At 49.8% G+C, this 12,500-nt stretch overlaps 1 long non-coding RNA gene across 1 annotated transcript in view; it reads left to right on the top strand.

The window, feature by feature from the left end:
• The window catches only part of LOC123569066 (uncharacterized), a 24,235-nt gene that overhangs the window by 11,002 nt on the left and 733 nt on the right, over positions 1-12,500 (top strand). Inside the window, exon 3 of the long non-coding RNA XR_006692579.3 lies at positions 992-2,959. This is a non-coding gene — a long non-coding RNA (uncharacterized lncRNA). The remainder of the gene's footprint in view (positions 1-991; positions 2,960-12,500) is intronic.

Raw genomic sequence — 12,500 nt, 5'->3', positions numbered from 1 at the left:
TCAGCCCTGCAGGCCCCATGTGTTCTTTCAAGGCCTCAGGCTTTTGGAAAGCTTCTCAGTGCAGCAAGCGTGAATAGCAAGGGCTACTCCGTGCTCTTTACTTATCGGTTTTTGCCTTAAACCATGACAGTTGCCACAAGGGTTAGGGATGCGGGTAGCGTTGCAGAAGACTGACAGAGCTTTGAGTTCTATCTTGGCCAATTAGCTTAGCTTCTCTGAGCCCAGTTTCCTCATCTGTAAAACAGGTATAACAACAACAACAACAATAGTAATAATCTGCTGATATGATTCTTGTGAGATTAAAAGACAATGTTCACACATTGCTTACCAATATGATATCTTGCACGTTGATTAAATGAACGTAAGATAATGGTGTTGATAATTATTTTAAGGAATTGGAGAGAGAAAATTCCCACCTATGAGTTCCTTTGCACCTAGTGGTGGGACTTTCTCTTGGTCATGCATTCATCTGACAAGCGTTTACTGAATACCTTCTACGAGCTCCTGGGAGATCAGAATATGCCATCCCCAAATACGAAGGACTGTTCAGCTGAAAATGATTAAGAAGCAGATGCAGGAACCCCTCAGTCTTCCCTCTATTTGTCTAAAAGCGGGACATAGATTTACAGAGACAAAGAGTATTCCTGCCCAGGAGAACAAAGGTCGACCACTGAAGGCTGCTTTAGACTCTCATCGGCCTAGAGGTGATACAGAGGTCTCTACTTAACCGGCTGTCGAGCCAGCCTTTATCCACCATGGGTTTGCCTTCCCGCAGGTTGCCCGCAGAGACTTACAGTCCTTTTCCTTTGTTTTGTCCCTTCTCTAAAAATGTACTATTCTTTGTTGAAGATCTTACGTAAGCTGGGGGTCAAGGCCACTTCTTGGAGAATGATTCAGGACAGTTCTCTGGGTATCTCCCATGTATATATAAAATACACATATTAATCAACTTCTGTTTGTTTTTCTCTTGTTTATGTGTCCTTTGTAACAGGGGTTCATTACAACTAAGAACCTACCAGGAGTTACTCTTCCCCCACAAGATCCAGAATGCCTTTTGGTTTCTTCTAATGAAGCAGCAGCCTGACCAAGTCCTACCCACTGCTCTAGTCCCGAGAACTCCAGCTGCAGCGCACAAAAGGAAAGTGAACACGGGGAAAGCTGGGACTTTGTTGAGGGTCACAGAGGAGCGGTTCCACGGGGTGCCAGGGGTGTGGGAGCGGAGTCTTGGCCTTTGGAGCAGGTAGCCTGCATGGTGAAAAGTGATGGGAATAGTGCTGCGTTCAGATACAGGATGGACCGCAATAACAAAGAGACCCAATGCGGTGGCTGAGAGGCAAGTTCATTTCTCTTACTCAAGGATGGAGCAGGTGATCCAGAGCTACAGCAGTGGCTCCATGGGGCAGGGAGCCAGGCTCTCCGCCTTGTTACTCCACCTTCTCCTAGGGGATTCCTTTGGTCCAGGTGGTTCCTTCACATGAATGATGGCTTCATAGTCCAACAGGTACGAAGGAGAAAAGAGTGAGGGAAGGCGCAACCGCTCTTTTGAAGGCCATGGCCTGGAACTTACCCAGCTTCCTACCTTAACTGAGTGACATGAGCACAACTAGAAAAGGAGGCTGGGAAATGTAGTCTTAATGCTACGTTGTCCTATGACCAGCAAAAATGTGGGGATTTCATTATTAAAGGCAGAAAGAGAGCATGTTAGGGGGACAAGAAGGCAATCAAAGGGGTAGATTAGGAGGGATGGGAATATCGTCATCCACCCAGCAAGGAAGACAGTGTTGGGCACATAAAGGAGAGTGGGAAATGTCAAGGCAGAAATGACAGCTGATGATGACAGGGGGAACAAAGCCACTGACCACTGAGGACCCTGTGATCTGGATGGCAAAGAGGGTATTGTGTTAGGAGGCCAGCAAAGACAGGGACCTGGGGTTCACTGAGGCGTTGTGCAGGGCGCTGCGGCATGGTGGGCACACTGACTGTGGGACTGTAGAAGAAAGTACAGTTTGGGGACTGGCGCGTCAGCACCTCAGTGTCTTTACTGGGAAAATCTGGTTCTGTCTGGGATTTTTCTCTGCTATGTGAATTCCTTGCTCATTCACTATGGGGTCACTTCATTGATTTTCTACTCTTTTTTCTATTTTCTTATATGAGCTGTTCTCATTAATCTCTACTGCCAATTGTTTCAATGTAACGGTATTACCAAGAGGTACCATTGGACTACGGACTTTCTGAGGTGTTTTAGATGTGACCTTGACTTGGTTAAAAAGGATGGATGCAATCACCTTCCAAAATCTCCAAATTTATCACCCTAAAACCTCCAGTTGGGTGGTTGAAAACTGCAATATAAAGTCAGACAGATTTAAACTGGCATGAAACAATGTAGAGAAGGCTTATCAGTACACTTAAAAAACACTTTTATAGTTTTCATCTCCATCCTCAATTTGATAGCTCCAAGCTACAAATGATTCTTATAAACATCTGCTTCTTGTGTTTATTATGGTTTTGGATTTTTGTGCCAAGAATATGCATGACAGGGCTGCCATTCTTTTTGACCAAATGTATCTGAACATGTGTTTCTGCATTCTCATCTGTTTCTCTGTAGAGAAAACATGCATTGAACCAACAGCATGTCTGGAGCAGTATCTTGTGATTTCAACAGCTTCCCTCTGTGATCCACCAAACAGATATTCATGGTGGGCACTCTGTGCTCTCAGCCTGAATCTAACTCTGCCAAGCCGTGGTTCTCCAGCTCAGATATGGATGGTATTAACCGGCGGTCTTCCGGGTTGTTGGAGCCTCCAGAGCCTGGAGGAAGTGCAGCGTGTCAAGTGTGCCTATGCAAACTCAGCTTTAATCTGCTAAGAAGTGACAGAGCGTATTGGATGACGGGAAAACCTGCCATATTGTTCCTCAAGCACTGAATCATCAAGAAATGCTCAGTAGCGATGAATACGAAGTAAGTTACCTGGGTTCTGGCTCAGTCTTGTCACTCAAAATGCTTTGGTAGGTCATTACAGCTCCATATGCGTGTGGCTGAGAATAAAGAGTCTGAATGTGATGCACATGTAAACACACAATTACGGTATTCTGTGTGAGTTCTAGATTGGAGGTTGTAGGGCTACAAACCAATTAGAGCACCTAAGCTGGGATTTGATGCAGCAGAGCAACGCCTCCCACATTCTGGCATTTCAGGGTGCCCTCCGCTCACTCTATAGTGAAGCTGTCAGCCAAAGGATGTATGTGCCAGCAACACTGACAGTGTAAACGTAAAAACTATAGAGACTGAGATGACAGAAGACAGAGGAGTAGAAGTAGAAATAATTGAAGGTATAATTATTAAGCAATATTATAGAAATATTGCTCTTACAAAGCAGGGACACAAGAGGTTTCATCTTTAGTCGATGGAAAGAGAAATAATGGAGTAAATAAAACTACATTGACCGACAGGAACAACAGAGAGACTGAAATGGTGATAAACCTTTATTGGCAGGAAGAATTAAGGAGAAGTCGTGGAGAGGCTCAAGGGAGCCGAAGTCAATAGACAGTGCCTAAAAATAGAAACATATTGTTTAGATGTGGAAATAGCCACTTAAAAGGGTTTGCCTCGGGAGCGGGGCTGGGGAGGCATTAGGATTTGTTCGTTGTTTTTCTTTATAAGCTCTTTGTACTGATGGAGATTTTTAAGTCTCGTTGCATTGGTTAGAATTAAGTTTAGTAGCAAGTGACAGAATGCCACAAATAACAGCTTAAATAAGAAAGATGGCTATTGTCTTCTCATGTAAATTTAGTTCAGGGGTAAGCAGCTCAGGACTGTTGTGGTGGCCCTGTTGTACACAGCCTTCAGGGCCCCAGGCTTCCCCAGTTCAGGGCTCCACAATGCCATCCCTAGGCTGCCATCTTCATCCTCATGGTCCAAGATGGCCACATCCGTGTTCCAGGTAGCAGAATGGAGGAAGAGAGGAAAAAGAGGGCAAATGGGGCACTGGCCCTGGCATGCTGCACCTTAGACAAGGGTCCGAGAAGCTGTCTCATGATACTTCCTCTTATATTTAATTGGCCAGAACGTAGTCACATGGCTACACCTGCTGTGTGAGCTGCAAATGAGCTGGGAAATGTAGTCTTTATACTAAATTTCTATGTCCATATTTTAAAACTCAATTACTATGGATAAAGGGGAGGATATATATTGGTGGAGAGCTAGCCACCCCTCCTACACTCACCTTGATATAAATAACAAAAATCACGAGCATTAACAATAAGACTGTGTTTTCATAAGATAATGCTGGAAAAGAAAATATCAAAAACTGGAAAGGATTGATAGAAGGAGAGAAGAATGGGTAGATGAGTGGATACATGAGAAGCAGGCATGCTGGAATGATCATTGGGAAATCTAGGTAGTTGGTATGTTTAGTGTAAAATGTTCAACTTCTCTGTATACTTGAAAACATTAATAATGTTGTGAGAAAATAGGTTTAGGGAGAAAAAGAGCGATTATTTTTTAAACTATTTTTGAAATTCACAGCGGGTCTGTCCCAAGGACTTGGTTTTGCCCATCGCTCTTCTTTCCTCAGCTTTCCTTCAGGACTCCTTTGGTTCTTCATATCCTGACTTGCTTCTCCCACACCCAGTGCCCCGACTCCCTGCGTTTCTCTGCCCCTTTATGTTCTGGCTTCTGTCTAGGTCTTAATACACGGCTTCTGGTGCCTCGGGCTGGAGCCCCCCCCGGGTTACCCCCAATCTGAATATGAGTCAGAGAGAGTCCTGGCCCTGGTGGCCCAGCTCACTGGCATGACCGCCTGGGCAGGCTCCCCTCCCCCTTCCCTAGCTGGAATAATTAAACACAGTATTTTGTTCAACAACTTTGAAGACAATTTCCTTCCTTCCTCCCTCCATTTCCTCCTTTGTTTTGTGACAAAGTATAGCAGTTATATCATAGCTTATAGAATGATGAAGGGAGACAGGGCTAGTTCTAAGATACATGCACTTTATAAAACCATCAGCATAATTAAATCTCAATGCAGGTCATGGTGAGGTTTTGGCCAACCATTCACTGAGTCAGTGAGTATTCAGTGCTTCCTATGAACCAGACACCATAATGGCTGTGGGCATTGATTCATCCTGGACACCAGTCATTTGGGAAGCAGCTTAGTTTCCCAATGAAAGCTGTAACAGGGCCTGCTGATACACGATCTTTGGGGTGGCACTACAGCTGACCTTGCCTGATTAGAGGTCCTTTCGGGAATTTGGTAACTAAGCACCTTGGACGGGGGCTGGGGCCCTGTGCTAGAATGCATCCTCCTCTGCAGGGTTTGTGCTGAGAGCCGTATGCCATTGCTGGACTCAGACCACCTGCCCCTACTCATCACACAATCGCCTCATGATTCGAGCTCGCAGGTGTGTTTCATGCTTGGCAAAATCTGAAGTGAGCAAACTGTGCAGACTCTGCCTCTCTCTGTACCTTTCCAGTTCGATGCAATCCAGTTCCTTGCCTAAATAGTTCATCCATTTATTCCACGTCAACAATCACCACTTACTTTCTTGATACTCTAGTTTATATGACTTTGGATAAACTTGTCATTGCCCAGATGAGTCTTTCATTATGTTGAGACATGCCATGCTATCCTTTCCTTTTTATTTTGCCTTGGAAAAAATTTAGTGTGTGGCCTTTGTGTAGTGTTTTCTGCCTAGTATTTCCAAACTGCCATTTCTGTAGAATTCAGCAAAAAGAGGAGAGGAGAGAAAATAAGGAGCGAAAGGGCAAAACAAAGCCAACTGTTTGGCTGAAAAACAAAAAAGCCTGCAGTCTCCTTAGCTAGCATTTCCTGTCAGGAACAACACGTGTTGAATTATTCACATTGTCTTCACTTTCTAGGTAAGAGCAGTAAAGCTTGTCAATAATGATGGGAAGGTTGCTGAACGCATCTGCCCCAGCCATCTGGCCTAAGTGACACTACTGGCCTCTTTATGCCCTTGAAAATACGTTCTTTATTTATTTATTTATTTATTTATTTATTTATTTTTGAGACAGAGTTTTGGTCTTATTGCCCAGGCTGGAGTGCAATGGCGTGATCTCGGCTCACCGCAACCTCTGCCTGCCGGGTTCAAGCAATTCTCCTGCCTCAGCCTCCCGAGTAGGTGGGATTACAGGCATGCACCACTACACCCGGCTAATTTTGTATTTTTAGTAGAGACTAAATGTTGGTCAGGCTGGTCTTGAGAAAATATGTTATTATCAGATGCACCTGGTGTGAATCAGGATAGATCAATTGCTTTGCTATTTCTTTGCAATGTCTTTGTAGTAGAAGAGGACTGAGTTAATAATAAGAATAATAATAATTCAGGTGCCTCTTCCTAGGGCTTCCTCAGGACTCATCAGTTTGGGAGCTGATGGGCTAACCCCCTCCCCGTTCCTCCTGAGCAGGGGACACTGAGTAACACACTGATGGGCTAACCCCTCCCCGTTCCTCCTGAGTAACACACTAAGTAACACACTGATGGGCTAACCCCCTCCCCGTTCCCCTGAGTAACACACTAAGTAACACACTGATGGGCTAACCGCCTCCCCGTTCTCCCGGAGTAACACACTGATGGGCTAACCCCTCCCTGTTCCTCCTGAGTAACACACTAAGTAACACACTGATGGGCTAACCCCTCCCCGTTCCTCCTGAGTAACACACTAAGTAACACACTGATGGGCTAACCCCCTCCCGTTCCTCCTGAGTAACACACTGAGTAACACACTGATGGGCTAACCCCTCCCCGTTCCTCCTGAGCAAGGGAAACTGAGTAACACACTGATGGGCTAACCCCCTCCCCGCTCCCCCTGAGTAACACACTGAGTAACACACTGATGGGCTAACCCCTCCCTGTTCCTCCTGAGTAACACACTAAGTAACACACTGATGGGCTAACCCCTCCCCGTTCCTCCTGAGCAAGGGACACTGAGTAACACACTGATGGGCTAACCCCCTCCCTGTTCCCCCTGAGTAACACACCAAGTAACACACTGATGGGTTAACCCCCTCCCCGTTCCCCCTGAGTAACACACTGAGTAACACACTGATGGGCTAACCCCCTCCCCGTTTCTCCTGAGTAACACACTGAGTAACACACTGATGGGCTAACCCCCTCCCTGTTTCTCCTGAGTAACACACTGAGTAACACACTGATGGGCTAACCCCCTCCCCGTTCCCCTGAGTAACACACTAAGTAACACACTGACGGGTTAACCCCCTCCCCGCTCCCCTGAGTAAGAAACACTGAGTAACACACTGATGGGCTAACCCCCTCCCCGTTTCTCCTGAGTAACACACTAAGTAACACACTGATGGGCTAACCCCTCCCCGTTCCTCCTGAGCAAGGGACACTGAGTAACACACTGATGGGCTAACCCCCTCCCCATTCCCCCTGAGTAACACACTGAGTAACACACTGATGGGCTAACCCCCTCCCCGCTCCCCCTGAGTAACACACTGAGTAACACACTGATGGGCTAACCCCCTCCCCGTTCCCCTGAGTAACACACTAAGTAACACACTGACGGGTTAACCCCCTCCCCGTTCCCCCTGAATAAGGGACACTGAGTGACACACTGATGGGCTAACCCCCTCCCCGTTCCCCCTGAGTAAGGGACACTGAGTGACACACTGATGGGCTAACCCCCTCCCCGTTCCCCCTGAGTAAGGGACACTGAGTGACACACTGATGGGCTAACCCCCTCCCCGCTCCCCTGAGTAAGGGACACTGAGTAACACACTGATGGGCTAACCCCCTCCCCGCTCCCCCTGAGTAAGGGACACTGAGTGACACACTGATGGGCTAACCCCCTCCCCGTTCCCCTGAGTAAGGAACACTGAGTAACACACTGATGGGCTAACCCCCTCCCCGTTTCTCCTGAGTAACACACTAAGTAACACACTGATGGGCTAACCCCTCCCCGTTCCTCCTGAGCAAGGGACACTGAGTAACACACTGATGGGCTAACCCCCTCCCCGCTCCCCCTGAGTAACACACTGAGTAACACACTGATGGGCTAACCCCCTCCCCGTTCCCCTGAGTAACACACTAAGTAACACACTGATGGGCTAACCCCCTCCCCGTTCCCCCTGAGTAAGGGACACTGAGTGACACACTGATGGGCTAACCCCCTCCCCATTCCCCTGAGTAAGGGACACTGAGTAACACACTGATGGGCTAAGCCCCTCCCCACTCCCCCTGAGTAAGGGACACTGAGTGACACACTGATGGGCTAACCCCCTCCCCGTTCCCCTGAGTAAGGAACACTGAGTAACACACTGATGGGCTAACCCCCTCCCCGCTCCCCCTGAGTAACACACTAAGTAACACACTGATGGGCTAACCCCCTCCCCGTTCCCCCTGAGTAAGGGACACTGAGTAACACACTGATGGGCTAACCCCTCCCCATTCCCCTGAGTAAGGAACACTGAGTAACACACTGATGGGCTAACCCCCTCCCCGTTCCCCCTGAGTAACACACTAAGTAACACACTGATGGGCTAACCCCCTCCCCGTTCCCCCTGAGTAAGGGACACTGAGGAACACACTGATGGGCTAACCCCCTCCCCGTTCCCCTGAGTAACACACTGAGTAACACAGTGATGGGCTAACCCCCTCCCCGTTTCTCCTGAGTAACACACTAAGTAACACACTGATGGGCTAACCCCCTCCCTATTCCCCCTGAGTAAGGGACACTGAGTGACACACTGATGGGCTAACCCCCTCCCCGTTCCCCCTGAGTAAGGGACACTGAGTAACACACTGATGGGCTAACCCCTCCCCGTTCCCCTGAGTAACACACTGAGTAACACACTGATGGGCTAACCCCTCCCCGTTCCCCCTGAGTAACACACTAAGTAACACACTGATGGGCTAACCCCCTCCCCGTTCCCCCTGAGTAACACACTGAGTAACACACTGATGGGCTAACCCCTCCCCGTTTCTCCTGAGTAACACACTGAGTAACACACTGATGGGCTAACCCCTCCCCGTTTCTCCTGAGTAACACACTAAGAAACACACTGATGGGCTAACCCCCTCCCCGTTCCCCCTGAGTAAGGGACACTGAGTGACACACTGATGGGCTAACCCCCTCCCCGTTCCCCCTGAGTAACACACTAAGCAACACACTGATGGGCTAACCCCCTCCCCGTTCCCCCTGAATAAGGGACACTGAGTGACACACTGATGGGCTAACCCCCTCCCCATTCCCCTGAGTAAGGGACACTGAGTGACACACTGATGGGCTAACCCCCTCCCCGCTCCCCCTGAGTAACACACTACGTAACACACTGATGGGCTAACCTCCTCCCCGTTCCCCCTGAGTAAGGGACACTGAGTAACACACTGATGGGCTAACCCCTCCCCGTTTCTCCTGAGTAACACACTAAGTAACACACTGATGGGCTAACCCCCTCCCCGTTTCTCCTGAGTAACACACTAAGTAACACACTGATGGGCTAACCCCCTCCCCGTTTCTCCTGAGTAACACACTGAGTGACACACTGATGGGCTAACCCCCTCCCCGTTCCCCCTGAATAAGGGACACTGAGTGACACACTGATGGGCTAACCCCCTCCCCGTTCCCCCTGAGTAAGGAACACTGAGGAACACACTGATGGGCTAACCCCCTCCCCGTTCCCCCTGAGTAAGGAACACTGAATAACACACTGATGGGCTAACCCCCTCCCCATTCCCCTGAGTAAGGGACACTGAGTAACACACTGATGGGCTAACCCCCTCCCCGTTCCCCTGAGTAACACACTGAGTAACACACTGATGGGCTAACCCCCTCCCCGTTCCCCCTGAGTAACACACTAAGTAACACACTGATGGGCTAACCCCTCCCCGTTTCTCCTGAGTAACACACTAAGAAACACACTGATGGGCTAACCCCCTCCCCGTTCCCCCTGAGTAAGGGACACTGAGTGACACACTGATGGGCTAACCCCCTCCCCGCTCCCCCTGAGTAACACACTAAGTAACACACTGATGGGCTAACCCCCTCCCCGTTCCCCCTGAGTAAGGGACACTGAGTAACACACTGATGGGCTAACCCCTCCCCGTTTCTCCTGAGTAACACACTAAGTAACACACTGATGGGCTAACCCCCTCCCCGTTCCCCCTGAGTAACACACTGAGTAACACACTGATGGGCTAACCCCTCCCCGTTCCCCCTGAGTAACACACTAAGTAACACACTGATGGGCTAACCCCCTCCCCGTTTCTCCTGAGTAACACACTGAGTGACACACTGATGGGCTAACCCCCTCCCCGTTCCCCCTGAATAAGGGACACTGAGTGACACACTGATGGGCTAACCCCCTCCCCGTTCCCCCTGAGTAAGGAACACTGAGGAACACACTGATGGGCTAACCCCCTCCCCATTCCCCTGAGTAAGGGACACTGAGTAACACACTGATGGGCTAACCCCCTCCCCGTTCCCCTGAGTAACACACTGAGTAACACACTGATGGGCTAACCCCCTCCCCGTTCCCCCTGAGTAACACACTAAGTAACACACTGATGGGCTAACCCCCTCCCCGTTCCTCCTGAGTAACACACTAAGTAACACACTGATGGGCTAACCCCCTCCCCGTTCCCCCTGAGTAAGGGACACTGAGTGACACACTGATGGGCTAACCCCCTCCCCGTTCCCCCTGAGTAAGGGACACTGAGTGACACACTGATGGGCTAACCCCCTCCCCGTTTCTCCTGAGTAACACACTGAGTAACACACTGATGGGCTAACCCCCTCCCCGTTCCCCTGAGTAACACACTAAGTAACACACTGATGGGCTAACCCCCTCCCCGTTTCTCCTGAGTAACACACTGAGTGACACACTGATGGGCTAACCCCCTCCCCGTTCCCCCTGAATAAGGGACACTGAGTGACACACTGATGGGCTAACCCCCTCCCCGTTCCCCCTGAGTAAGGAACACTGAGGAACACACTGATGGGCTAACCCCCTCCCCGCTCCCCCTGAGTAAGGAACACTAAGTAACACACTGATGGGCTAACCCCCTCCCCGTTCCCCTGAGTAAGGGACACTGAGTAACACACTGATGGGCTAACCCCCTCCCCGTTCCCCCTGAGTAAGGGACACTGAGGAACACACTGATGGTCTAACCCCCTCCCCGTTCCCCTGAGTAAGGGACACTGAGTGACACACTGATGGGCTAACCCCCTCCCCGTTTCTCCTGAGTAACACACTAAGTAACACACTGATGGGCTAACCCCCTCCCCGTTCCCCCTGAGTAACACACTAAGTAACACACTGATGGGCTAACCCCCTCCCCGCTCCCCCTGAGTAAGGAACACTAAGTAACACACTGATGGGCTAACCCCCTCCCCGTTCCCCTGAGTAAGGGACACTGAGTAACACACTGATGGGCTAACCCCCTCCCCATTCCCATGAGTAAGGACACTGAGTAACACACTGATGGGCTAACCCCCTCCCCGCTCCCCCTGAGTAAGGGACACTGAGTGACACACTGATGGGCTAACCCCCTCCCCATTCCCATGAGTAAGGACACTGAGTAACACACTGATGGGCTAACCCCCTCCCCGTTCCCCTGAGTAAGGGACACTGAGTAACACACTGATGGGCTAACCCCCTCCCCGTTCCCCTGAGTAAGGGACACTGAGTAACACACTGATGGGCTAACCCCCTCCCCGTTCCCCCTGAGTAAGGGACACTGAGTAACACACTGATGGGCTAACCCCCTCCCCGTTCCCCCTGAGTAAGGGACACTGAGTGACACACTGATGGGCTAACCCCCTCCCCGTTCCCCTGAGTAAGGGACACTGAGTAACACACTGATGGGCTAACCCCCTCCCCGTTCCCCCTGAGTAAGGGACACTGAGTGACACACTGATGGGCTAACCCCCTCCCCGTTCCCCTGAGTAAGGGACACCGAGTGACACACTGATGGGCTAACCCCCTCCCCGTTCCCCCTGAGTAAGGAACACTGAGTAACACACTGATGGGCTAACCCCCTCCCCGTTCCCCTGAGTAACACACTAAGTAACACACTGATGGGCTAACCCCCTCCCCGTTCCCCTGAGTAACACACTAAGTAACACACTGATGGGCTAACCCCCTCCCCGTTCCCCCTGAATAAGGGACACTGAGTGACACACTGATGGGCTAACCCCTCCCCGCTCCCCCTGAGTAAGGGAGCTGCTGGTGGCTCTCCTTGTTAATGCCTTTGGTACAAACTGCAGGACATATGAGAAGGAGCCTCTCTAAATGCATGCAGGTGGCTTCTTGCCTCGGGTAACAGCCTCATTGTCCCTTTGTGTCCTCACATTCAGTGAGTCTCCGGCAAAACAATAAGTGACACTGTAGAAAAGGCAGGAGGGCAAATAGGGATCCCTAAACAAAGAAGGTAGTTTGGGAAGAAGGAAAAAAAAGAAAGAAAGAAAATCCCTTGAAACATCTTAAAAGCAGCCAACCCTGAGCATAGCCGTATGAAAA

The sequence above is a fragment of the Macaca fascicularis genome, chromosome 15 (assembly GCF_037993035.2).
Source record: "Macaca fascicularis isolate 582-1 chromosome 15, T2T-MFA8v1.1".
NCBI classification, from domain to species: Eukaryota; Metazoa; Chordata; class Mammalia; order Primates; family Cercopithecidae; genus Macaca; species Macaca fascicularis.
Note: the sequence above shows the minus strand (reverse complement) of the source record. Positions and strands in the feature narration are given on the sequence as shown.